The 12388-nt window shown below is 45.1% G+C and overlaps 1 long non-coding RNA gene across 2 annotated transcripts; it reads right to left on the reverse strand.

Moving 5' to 3' along the window:
- Positions 1 to 244: 244 nt before the first annotated feature.
- Positions 245 to 11242, reverse strand: LOC122227680. Of its 2 annotated transcripts, XR_006206191.1 has the most exons (5): positions 10935 to 11242; positions 3854 to 3995; positions 2010 to 2183; positions 1785 to 1934; positions 245 to 594 (listed from the first exon to the last, which is right to left on the reverse strand). It is a non-coding gene; the product is annotated as an uncharacterized LOC122227680 (long non-coding RNA). The 2 variants fall into 2 exon arrangements; XR_006206190.1 differs by lacking the exon at positions 245 to 594 and having other exon boundaries at positions 1696 to 1934.
- Positions 11243 to 12388: the final 1146 nt, after the last annotated feature.

Consider the following 12388-nt stretch of genomic DNA (forward strand, 5'->3'; position numbering starts at 1 on the left):
CCGTTTGAATCTTTTTTTTTTTTAATTTTTTTCTTTAACGTTTATTTATTTGTGAGACAGAGAGACAGAGCATGAACACGGAAGGGTCAGAGAGAGAGGGAGACACAGAATTGGAAATAGGCTCCAGGCTCTGAGCTGTCAGCACAGAGCCCGACGCGGGGCTCGAACTCACGGACCGTGAGATCATGACCTGAGCCGAAGTCGGACGCTTAACCGACCGAGCCACCCAGGCGCCCCGGTCCGTTTGAATCTTAATGCACAAGTGTGGATGTGCAAAAAAATATCACATTTCTTCTTACCTTTAAGTTCAGCTCAGTCTAAGTTGGGTCCATCTCTCTGGGCTAATGGGAGAATTGTCTCAACTTTTATTGGTACTAAAGGCACCCACATCCTACAGAAGCGGTATCAGTTCTAGGGTCCATAGTAGAGAAAAACTTCTTAGCAGTCCCTGCCTGCAGTCTTGGATCCACACTGGCAGGTGCCAAGATGTCCATGATCTATGCCTTGAGGTGCCAGTGCTCTGTTGCACAGTATCCCAGGTCAGCAACATTGGCCAAATGTTGCCTGGCTGGGCAATGATCATTCCCTGTGGTTCTGTAAGGAAATGAGGTTTGGGTCCCGCTTGGTGGCACCGTCATATTTCTATCACCTCTTCACCTCAGAGATTCCACCTCTACTGCTTAAGGCCCTCCCATCTCTCCTTCCCTTCTAGGATGTACTGTGTAAATCTCAATGAATTTGTCTCTTGCAAAAGCCAGGAAAGAGAAACGTCTCCCAGCAGCTTTGGCTCAGCAGATGCCCCTGAAGCTGGAGTTGCATGTCGTCGTGGGGAGGGGAGGGCAGAGACCTAGATTTCTCATTCTCTTCTATTTTACAGCAGAGAAAACAAAACATAGCTAATATGCCTTTTAAACTTTCCCACCATCGAAACAACGTACCAGACAGTTTGATTGTTAGGGCTGCCATAACAAAATACCACAGATGAGGGGTCCTCAACAACAGAAATTCATTTTCTCATAGCTCTGCAGGCTAGAAGTCCAAGATCAAGGTGCTCAGCAGGTTTGGCTTTTTCTGAAGCCCGCCTTCTTCATTTGCGCATGGCTGCCTTCTCACTGTGTCCTCACGTGGTCTTTCCTGTGTATGCACATCCCTGATATCTCTTTCTGTGTCCAAATTTCGTTTTCTTGTAAGGACATCCATCATATTAGATTGGGACCCACCCTGATGGCCACATTTTAGCTTAATCACCTCTTGAAAGACCTTCTCTCCAAGTATAGACACATTCTGAAGTACTGGAGGTTGGGACCTCAACATATGAATTCTGGGGGGACATAACTCAGCTCGTAACACAAGGGTTAAGTGTGTTTAAAAAAATTCCCAGTCTACCCTTTTGTCCTCTGTAAGTAGCAATCCCTTCCTGTCTGGCTTTGGAATCTACAGACCTGGGTTCAAAGCCCTGCTTCAACATTTCTTAGCTGTGTGGCTTTAGGCAAGTTATTAATATACCTAGGCTTCAGTGGCCCCAGCTATAAAACGGAAATAGCAATAGTATAAACCTCAGAAAGCGTTTCAGGGATTAAATGAGATAGTAAAATACTCAGCATAGTGATCCAAACACAGAAAGTGCTCCATAATAAAAGCTATCCCCCATACACCCTTCTACGATTCAGTCTTCCTCTGCCTGAAGTCTTAACACCGAAGCTACTTTCTCCAGGAAGTCCTCCCTGATGTTCCAAGCCTGGGTTTAATAACCCCTTTCATATTTCCCCAATGCTAACATTTACCACACTGGGCTGTAAAGGTCAGTTGAAGTGTCTGTGTTCCTCAGCTCAGGGAATCCTGAAGCAAGTCCGCAGTCTCCTCTGTCTTCCTCACAGTTGACTGTTAGAGGTTGGCATGTCGGTTATTAACAGCTGTGAGGTGCTGAGAAAACCCTACAGAAAAGAAGGAAGGGAGGGCTGGGTGGATGTGGGGGAGTGAGGCTACCTTAGAGTGGTAAGGTCACTCACCTCAGTACCCTTGATCTTTCAGCCACATAATTCTTTTGTACCGGGGCCGCCACGTATGTTGTAAGAGGTTAGCAGTATCCCAGGCCTCTGCTCGCAAGATGCCAGCAGTACCAGTCTCTCAGCTGTGATAACCAAAAGTGTCTCCAGCCACTGCCTATTGTCTCCTTGGAGGGACTGGGGGAGGAGAGGGGAGATGAAAACATAGCCCCATTTGAGAACCACTGCCTTAGATCAGTGGTTCTTAGACTTCAGCATATCTCAGAATCTCCTGCACTGGCATCTCAGAAACACAGATTGCTGGCCCTCTGCTGGGGTCTGAATGTATCCCCATAAAGCATATGTGTTGGAATCTAACCCCCAGTGTGCTGGTATTAAGAGGTAGAGACTTTGGGAAGTAATTAGGTCATGAGACCAGAGTCTTCATAAATGGAATTTGTGCTCTTATAAAAATGAGACCCCACAGAGCTCCCAAGCCCTTTTCACCATGTAAGGATAAACGCGAAATCTGCAACCCAGAAGAGGCCCCTCCCCCAACCGTGCTGCCACCCTGATTTCTGACTTCCAGCCTCCAGAATTGTGAGAAACACTTTTCTATTGTTAATAAGCCACTCAGACTATGGGTATTTTGTTACAGCAGCCAGAATTCACATCCCCAGAATTCCTGATTCAGTATGACTGGGGCAGAGTCTGAGAATTTGCATTTCTAGCAAAGTCCTTCTGGTGCTACTGGTCTGGGCCACTTGGAACCCACTGCCTTAGAGGTGCCATAGCACTGGTCTCGGGAACATAAGAGACATGTGCTGAATACTTTTGGCCTCTGACTAAGTCTGGCAAGGTAAAGACAATTCCCCTGACTTGGGGTCTCAAGGCACACACTTAAAAAAAAATGTTTATTTATTTATTTTGAGAGAGAGAGCAAGCTCATGGGAACAGGGGAGGGGCAGAGAGAGAGGAGGAGAGAAAATCCCAAGCAGGCTCCATACTGTCAGTGCAGAGACCAACGCAGGGCTTGTTCTCACAAACCGCAAGACCGTGCCCTGAGCTGAAATCAGGAGCTGGACGCCTGACCGAATGAGCCACCCAAGGACCCCACGAGGAACACATTTACTCAAGACTTTCCTCACGCTGCAGACAGCAGGGAGACTGCAGAGACAGACAGAATGAGGGAGAAAAAGAGAGGCCTCAAGTCAGGTCAGCCTGTGTGTCAGAAGACGCAGCTGGGCTAAGGCAAGGTGGTGGGGAGGGGCCGCTGCCTCCACGGTCTTACTCAGAGACCAGCATTCACCAATATTAATTCAAGACAGATTTACTGAGAGCCAGCGAGGTGCCAGGCACTCTTGTGGGTGTGGGGATGCATGAAGGACCTAATAGAAAAAAAATCCTTGCCCTCATGGAGCTTATATTCTGTGATGGCTCAGGAAAGGATGATACTGAAAAATTGGGCAACGTGATAGAAAGCAATAGGTTCTGTTGTAAAAACCAATCAGGTACGTGGGGCCAGTGGTGGGAAGGGGGAAGGTGGCTAGCAGTAGTGTACTGGTAAATGTTGCCTAACTGGCTTTCTGGGGGCAGAAATGTCCCGATTCTGTAGTAGTGGCCAATTTCAGTGGTGCCATGGAAGATTGTAAACTATGAATGTGAGGTCATTAAATAAGAAATTAGGAGGAAGTGCACACAGTAGCACAACATTACATAGTATTTCTACCTTATGGACACCATACACATAAATAACTGAGTATACACTGGTAAGATGTAAAATAATTAAGAAGGGATAATTTTGGGTATCTTGAACCTTGATGTCTAATACAATTAATTCAATTGTAAGTTTATGTAATTTGACTCACATTAATGATTGTATATACTAACTGGCTTGCAGATTTTCTGAAAATTTCACCGTCTACTCTCGCGAGCTGGTGGTAGCTGGCTTCAGCTTACCGCTGGTAGTTAGGGAAGGTCTTGTTGAGACAGCGACATTCGAACGGAAACCTGCAAGAGGTGAAAGAGTAAGGCATGTGGATATCTGGGAACGAGCACTCTGTGTCCTTCCTGGGCAAAGTGGCGTGTTGGACCTGGTGTGTCCACAAGGCCAGGCCCTTGCACAGGTTGACCCCTGGGCCAGGGAGCGTCTGTCCTCACTGCTGTGCCTAGTGATAGTCTTTAGGGCCTGAGCTCACAGATGGCCTCTTGGGAAAATTTCCTTATTTCTCCCAGGCTTCCTTAGATCCTTTCTGGAAACACAGGTGGTTATGAAGGTAGTAAATAAATGACCACAAGCAGACAGATTATTTCCCTCCATGATCCCTTGGTACTTTAAACCATGTTGTTTTAGCCCATGTGGTATTATTCTATCCTTGTCTTTCTCCCTGTGGAGCCCCTTTTTTTTCAGGTGTATGAAAATACCAGGCTCGTAGTTGATGTGTCTAAGTGCTTAGCTACTGAATGGATGAACACTGATCTTAATATGGGGTAGTTTACACAAACGTGGGTTTTAGTGAGTGCTCTTCTGTTGGGTGAAATCCACAGGCAGGGTTCCTTTAGCTGTGGTGACATTGTTAGCATGACTGCCCCTTTCTGTACCGATGAGGCTCAGGAGAGCCTGGTAGAGCCAGCCACAGCCTCAGTCATGCACAGCAACAGCCACCCGCTATCAGGCCACGGGCTCAGGCCTTTACTTAGGCCACGTTACTTAATCCACAGAGCAACCTACAGGTGGGTGTTCTTACCCCCATTTTACTTATGAGGAAAATGAGGCTTGGAGAGGCTTAGGTAAGTCACCCAAGGTCACTGGGTAGAAGGTGGCAAAGCTTTCCCTTTGTTGCACAGATTGAGTAAGAACTGGTTCCAGGCAGTAAGGAGGTCAGCCATGTAAAATATTAACTGTAATAATGTCGGGCAGCAGGGCTAAGTGCTAAGTGTTCATTAGAACCACCAGCCATGCTTGAGAGCACAGGGGAAGAAACCTGTGATTCCACGCGGGGCAGGTGGACAGGCAGCACCTAGATGCCATAGAAACTTTGACCCTGAGCTCAGACTTCTGGTAGGAAAGGTGTGGGGGCTCTAAGCCCTTCTGACAGGCACAAAGGTGTTAGTGGAAATTCAGGAGAGAGGTTTTTCATGAAACTGGTTCAGGATCAAGCACCTTGGGCCAGTGCCATGTATTCATTTATTTATTTACCGAAACAAGCTGGAATAATATTTTTTAAATATTAACTTTTTTTTTTCCTTTCCTGGTATATTTCCCCTGGGAGGCAAAAGACTGGTCTGGGGAAGGGTTGGGGGAGGCACTGTGAAGAAGGCATAAAGAGCCCACAGGCCTCTTCCTGGCATTGCTTTCCAAAACTGGAGCCCTTAAGGGAATGGAGAGGATTGGGGTACACCCAAAATGTCTGGGGAATATTGAAGATAAAAGATCCCTCCAATCTAGTTGGGTTTGGGGAGGCAGAGGGGCATGTTAATAAGAGTCGAGGTAGGATGGTCTCAGAATGAGGGGCTGGCATGGGGAGGGGAAAGCTTTGGGCAGGTCCTCTGAAAGGAGGTACTCTACCTCCTTCACTGTCAGAGCCCTGGAGGAAACAAGGAGACCCCATGAGGGAGGGGCTGCAGACATGAAGCCTCAGACAGACTCTATTCCAGGCTAGTATGGAGGCAACAGAAGGGACCCATGTCCTGGTGCAGCATGCAGGTGGTGGAGAGCCCCACAGACCTCGGGCAGCATTCAAATGGGAACAAGGCCTGTGGCGACTGCTGCCTGAGGACCAACCAGGACACTGGGACGGTAGACCAGTGAAATAGGAACCAGTTCCCATGCTTCTACTTCAAGGCCTGGCATGATGCAATGCACTGCAATTTAGCCACAATCCCAGGAAAATGGAGAGGGAAACTCCAAATTGGCAGAGTTTTGGTTTCTGTCGCCCTGCAAGGACAGTGGCTCGAAATTAAAATGAAGTTGAGTTATAGAGTCATAATCTGCAGAAAATATTTATTGAGCCTCCAAGATTCCAGGCACCAGGGGTGGGGGAGGAAAGAAATGAGTAAAATAAGGATCTGTCAGTGGTCCCTTTGTCTACATTCCTGAAATAGAAGTGATGCCAGGGTCTGACTTCCATACATAGTCCTCTAGTGCCTGCAGTGGTAACCACTGATGCTTATGAAGCCGTTACTTTGTCCAAAACTTGCACAAAGGGTGCTCTTTGTCCCATTTAAAACAGGTTACTGGGGCTAAGGGATATTAAGCAGTCCTTGCAAGACCACACAGCTAGTAATTTTCATAAAACCACACAGCCAGTAAAGTGGCCAAGTTGGGATTCAAACCTAGCTGGATGTGATAGGTTGAACTGTGCCCCCCTGAAAAGATGTTGAGGTCCTAACTTCCAGTACCTGTGAATGTGACCTTATTTGGGGAGAGGGTCTTTAAAGAGGTAACTAATCTTAGGTGAGGTTATTAGGGTGGGCCAGATCCAATATGACTATGTCCTTATAAAAGAGGGACAGTTAGGCAGAGACAAATGCACAGACACAGAGGAATTGCCATCTAAAAATGGAGGCAGAGAACGAGGTGATGCATCTACGAACCAAGGAACACCAAAGATCGCCAGTGAACCACCAGGAGCTAAGAGAGAGAGATGCAGCTAATTCTTCCTCGTAGGCCTGAGAAGGAACTAATTTTGCCAACACTCTGATCTTGGACTCCTAGCCTCCACAACTGTGAGACAATAGATTTCTGATATTTAAACCACTCAGTTTGGGGTAGTTTGTTACAGACACTAATGCAGTGGATGACTCAAGAGCCTGAGACTTGTTAAATCACCAAGTTATATAGCCATTTTGCTAAACCCTATGCCACTGTTACAGCTGGAGTCCACAGAGCAGGATCTCTCTTTTCTCTCTGGTCTGTCAATGCCTCTTCATCTCCTTCCATCTCCTTAGCACTATTTTCTACATACTTTTTAACTGAAGTCATCCCTACTTTTCTTATTGAAGACCTGACTTGAGTACCCTATAATTCTATATTTCTATGTCACTAGTAATTCCAGAAACATGCCTTGGCCTCTCAGACTTCCAGAGGGTGGAAGTCTGACATGCCCTCCACTGGAGGCCAGTGACCACCTGGAAATCTTAATTACCCTTCAAGAGTGAGTTCTTCCAGTTCACTTTCATGACACCCTCCCTCAGCCAGATTTACTGTCTCCCTCCCTCTAACACCAACAGCATGAGAACATTTCCACATGGAATCATCTTTGGTAATGGGCATGGCTGTCTTCTTAAGTACCTTGAATGCTTCTGGAAGGCCCAGGAGTAGCAGGTGTTTTAAGCCTTCCTACATTTCAAGACACCTGAATTTCTAGACTTCAACTGGAGTTCCTCATCCCTTCTTTCTTTTCTGGTTTCTCAAATTCACCTTCCCAGGAAAGAGAAACACCTTCAAATGACTCTGTACTTGGCATGTATCTGTCCTATTAACAGATTTTCAATCCAGGCAAGGAAAGTTTATCCCACTTCCTTCCTATCCCCTTCCTGTATTTTAACAAGGTTTTGTCATCTCCTTGAGCTAGCCTCAGCAGAGATGGTTTGGCTGGGTGAGCATTTTATTTTGGCATTTGAGGATGGTGTTGGTTGGAGCCTTCTGTCTGTATACTGTAAAGAACACAAACAGAACAAAAACGTTCAGTTTGAGGCCATGGATCCTGTCCAGTTCCAGATTAAGGCAGAGGCCCTTCTCGTCCAGGATCGAGTGCTGGCTGGCCTCCAAGAGCAGAGAAGTGGGGAGCAAGGCCGACAGTGGCTGCTGCTGCCCAGTGGGCCACCTGCCCTTGACAGCCACAGGAGTTTGGAGAAACTGCTAGCCTGGCCCTTTGCAGGGGATGTGCTGAGAACTCTTCTCCTTTTTGGGAAAAACAAACCAACCTCCTGTGAGGAAACCTCAATCTGTGGATAGATTTTCCTTGAGAAGAATCCATTCTGACTTATGTGTCTCCGTGGTGGCTTTCTGCCTCAGGCTTTGAAAATTAAGGCCACTTAACGGGTTGCTTCTCTGAAGAGTCTCACAGCTCCGAAGTTTACAAGAGCTGACCCAAAGAAGCCTGTGCTTGCTTAACCGAGGGGAAAGGTGGTAAAAACTCCTTTTTTTAATATTTATTTTTAATTGAATTATAATTGACATATAATATTATATGAGTTCCACATATGCCACATAGGGATTTGATATTTTTATCTATTACAAAATGATCACCTCAATAGGTCTAGTTATTGTCTGTCACCATAAATATTATTAACTATATCCCCTGTGCTGCACTAAATGTTCCTTTCTTATCTACCAACACATCCCAGCAGGTCTGCAGGCACAATTTATAATCTAGCAAATATTTAAGGAACTTGTATAGTATGTTTAAAGCTTGGGACTAGCTTTGGGGTAGGGAGACTTATTTCTTCCCTGCTTTTTAAATCCTCTACCAGACAGGTAATACTCTAAGCTGAAATAGTCTATATTACAACAAGACCCTAGAGCACAGTGACTTTTGCAAGATACAGCTTCATGTACTAGTAGAGAGGTAGATGGCTGATAGGGTGGCCCTGCCACATTCATTGTATTTACTCCTTCTTAGAATCCCACCCAAACCTCTGTATTCCAGTCAAGGGGAAGGGAGAAAACGATGTGATCACCTCATGTTCCACTCACCTCCCACTCGCCAAAAATTGGTAACATGGCCATCTCTAGTTGTAAGGGATATTGAGAAATGTAGTCTCCAGTGGCACACCTATGTATTTAGCTAAGAATTACAAATTCCTTTATTAAAGAAAAATATTGATGGACACGTACCAGTCTCTGCCAACCTTTCTTTCATTTATTTACCCAATCGACAATTATTTATTGAGTGCCAGCATATTATTTGGCATTGTTTTTACACAGTTGCTTATGATTCACTGGTGTGTACATAAACCTATGCTCAGCTGGAAAGTCATACTGTGCTGTGTTCCCTAGTAAGGAGTTCAAACACTATGGATCTTCAGGGAAGGAAAGACTCATCCTGACTAGAGAAATTCATCTATTTTTTCAGTATACTTATTGAGCACTGTGGTAGGAAGCTTGTAAGATGGTCCCAGTGATTTCTACCTCCTGGTATTCATGTCCTCGTGCAATCCCCTCCCATTGTATATGGACTGAACCTAGTGGCTTGCTTCTAAAAGACAAAAATATAGCAAAAGTGATGGAATGTCAGTTCTGAGTTTAGGGTACAAGAAGACTTTGACTTCTCCATCTTGCTTGAATGCTCCCGCTCTCTGTCTCTGTCTGTTTCTGTCTCTGTCTCTTTCCCTCTGAGCCCTTATTCTGGGAGAATCCAGCTGCCATGTTTTGAGTAACTCTAGGGAGAATCTCATGTGGCAAGGGAATAATATTCTTAGTCAACGGCCAACAAGGCCCTAAAGCTTGCCGACAGCCATGTGATTGAGCTTGGAAGTCAACTTTCTGAGGCCTGCCAACAGCCTCATGAGTGAACTTGGAAGCAGATTCTCCTGCAGTTGACCCTTGAGATGACTGAGCCTTACTGACAGCTTCACTGCTGTCCTGTGAGAGACCCTGAGTTACAGTCATCCAACTAAGTGGCACCTGCACCTGATTTCCTGACCACAGAAACTGTGAGATAGTAAATATTGTTTTCAGCTGATAAATTTTGAGGTCATTTGTTATGCAGCAATAGATAGCCAATACAAGTACCTACTATTTTCAGGTACTGTGCTAGGCCATAAGAATGTGAAAAATGAGGGATGCCTGGTCACTGTGTTTGGGGAGAGGAGGAGACAGGTGTATGTGCAAATATGGTACTAACAACACACGGTGGTAAGGGCAACGATGGAGATGTGCTCAGCGTGAGATAGGAGAGAAGAAGGGCTCCTTATCCAGGACAGAAAAGGGGAGGGGAAGGTCATCTGGGGAAGGCTATACTTGGGGAGGGGCCATTCCATGGAGAGGGGACATGGGCAATGCCTGGAGGGGAAATGGTGTGGTGTCTGCACAGGAACCAAGCATGATAGTTTGTGTGCCAAGCAAGAGGTGAAGAAAGGCAAGGTTAGAGAAGTGACTAGAGACTAGCCCAGTCTTGTGCCAGTCATTTATTTTAAAGTAGTCAACATTATGAAATCCTGCTTTGCGTGAAATGGTGTAAAAACAAAAGAGTTAATAAAAGAGCTAGCATGTTCTTCTCAACATTCCAACACCTGAATTTTAAGAAGCCAGCTTCAATTATCTAGAGAACACAGGCAAGTGTAATTTGCTTCATTGTTTTTGCTCATAAAATTGAGCAGAGAACTGTTGACATGTGTCCATGGAATAATTGTGGTTCTTATTGAAAAACTGGCTCAGGTGATGTTTGATGCTTTTACAAGTGGGAAATCGACCTTTCCAGCTGGAGGACTTTATGAATCTGTAGTCTGAACATCTGAGGAGAGATTTGGGAAGTAATGTATGCTTTTTGTGTGGTTGATTGTTTCCCTCCTTTTCCCTCTGTCCCTTTCTCCTTCTTTCATTCCTTCTTTTGTCCTTCCTTTCTACCTCTCACTGCCTTCCTATCTCTTTCAATTCTTCAGAATGTTAAAGGTTTCATAATATGTCTAAACTCTCAGTATCAGCTCTGCAAGGGATGAAAAGGAAACAAAAGCACTCCTCTTTCCCCTGCCTGGAGGATTAGCTCTAAAGATTCTTAACTGGTTCTTGGAAGGTTCTCTGGATCACAACTGAACATGAGTGAGTCCAATGATTCAGCAGATAACAAGTTTATTTGAACCAAGACGGTTATAAAACTAGGCTTGTGGATAATGGTTGCTCTAGAATAGGAAGAAATAAAAACAATATATAAATTAACTTTAAAATTGAAATGTTTTATAATACCATTTCAGAATGATTTTCTGTATCTGGAATCCTTTACTTACATGAAATAGCGGTTAGGGGCATCCTTGCATCTGGATTGTAAGTGCCGTGAATCTGGAGTCCCCCTTGTGCCCACAGGGACAGGGGTTTTGAGTAGATACCTAGAAATAAAACATCACCTGATCTGTTGGGTTTGGCTGGAGGTTGCATCCCTCCCTTCCAGACTGATTTCATCAGGCACCGTTCTCATATCATGAAGTTATTTCTTCCTCTGATCCCTGTATATGAGTGCTTTGTGCCTCTGTTAACCACCTACAGGAATGATAGTAAAGTATTATCAGTCAAAAAGGCAAGGCATCAACCGATCAGAAGGGACATGGTGCTGGGTCAGCACCCTGGAATCTCTCTTTTATGCCATCACCCTCTTCTGGGGGTTCCAGAAGAGGGATCTGGTGGCAAGAGGCTCTCGGGTTCTCAGGTTCCTTGAGGCTCAGATTCATACACACTAAGTAATTGTTTCAATGTCTGTCTTTCCCACCAGACTGTGGGCACGTAGAAGGTATGGGCTCTGTCTCTCTCATCTTTGCCTCTCTACTACGTAAGACACCGTCGAGCCATAGTGGGTGCTTAGTAAATATTTGTTGGGCAAAATTGAAATACACCTTTTTAGTCAGACATTCAGTAATTATTGAGGCACTGCCTTGACTTAGACACTGCACCATGCGCTTTGGAAAATGTAAAGAGAAAAAAGAGTTGGCTTTTTACCTTTGACAAGTTTTCAGTCTAGTTACTAGACTCTGTTAGAAATTGTCTTACTCCTCTTATTCATCCCAGTGCTCAAGACAATGCTTGGCATATAACACGCACTCGGTAAACACTTGTTGATTAACTGTAACTTCACATGTCCAAGCCAAAGGAATTGCTTCAGACTGGTCACTCATCATCCATCCCGCCAAGTCTGCCAGTCCAGCAAACTCGGTCCTGCAGAATTACTCCCAGTGATCCAGCAAGCTATATGGTCAGCCAGGAACAAAAGCCACTAGGAAAATAACGCATCACTTTTCATCTGGGTGTTTCAAAAGGCACTGAGTTATTAAAATAAGGTCACAGCTGTCCCAATCAAATCATCTTTTCAAAGGAATTACAGGGTTGTGAGCCAACAGTGACCACATACACCTTTGCAGTCCTCAGAACCAGTGTTCTCGACACTGAAAGCAAAATCAAGTAAACAAGGTTGTGTTGTGGACTTCCTTGACCCAGACTTTCAGGAAGGAGCTGACACACTGCCCAGACTCGCGCTCACCCACATAGCTCTGAAGCCAAACAAACTGGAGAAGCTCGTGTTTTCCCAGCTGTATGATGCACTCACTTCACCAAATGATTGGCCAGAAAACAAGGAAAAGAAAAAAAGTACGCCTAGTTCAGACCAGGCAAAGAAAGAATTGCTTCAGCTGGGCTTTGTTTTTTCTCTTCATGAGGTAGCAAGAAATATAAAAATGGAGGAGGTTAGATCTCT

This window comes from Panthera leo, chromosome C1 (assembly GCF_018350215.1).
Source record: "Panthera leo isolate Ple1 chromosome C1, P.leo_Ple1_pat1.1, whole genome shotgun sequence".
NCBI lineage: Eukaryota > Metazoa > Chordata > Mammalia > Carnivora > Felidae > Panthera > Panthera leo.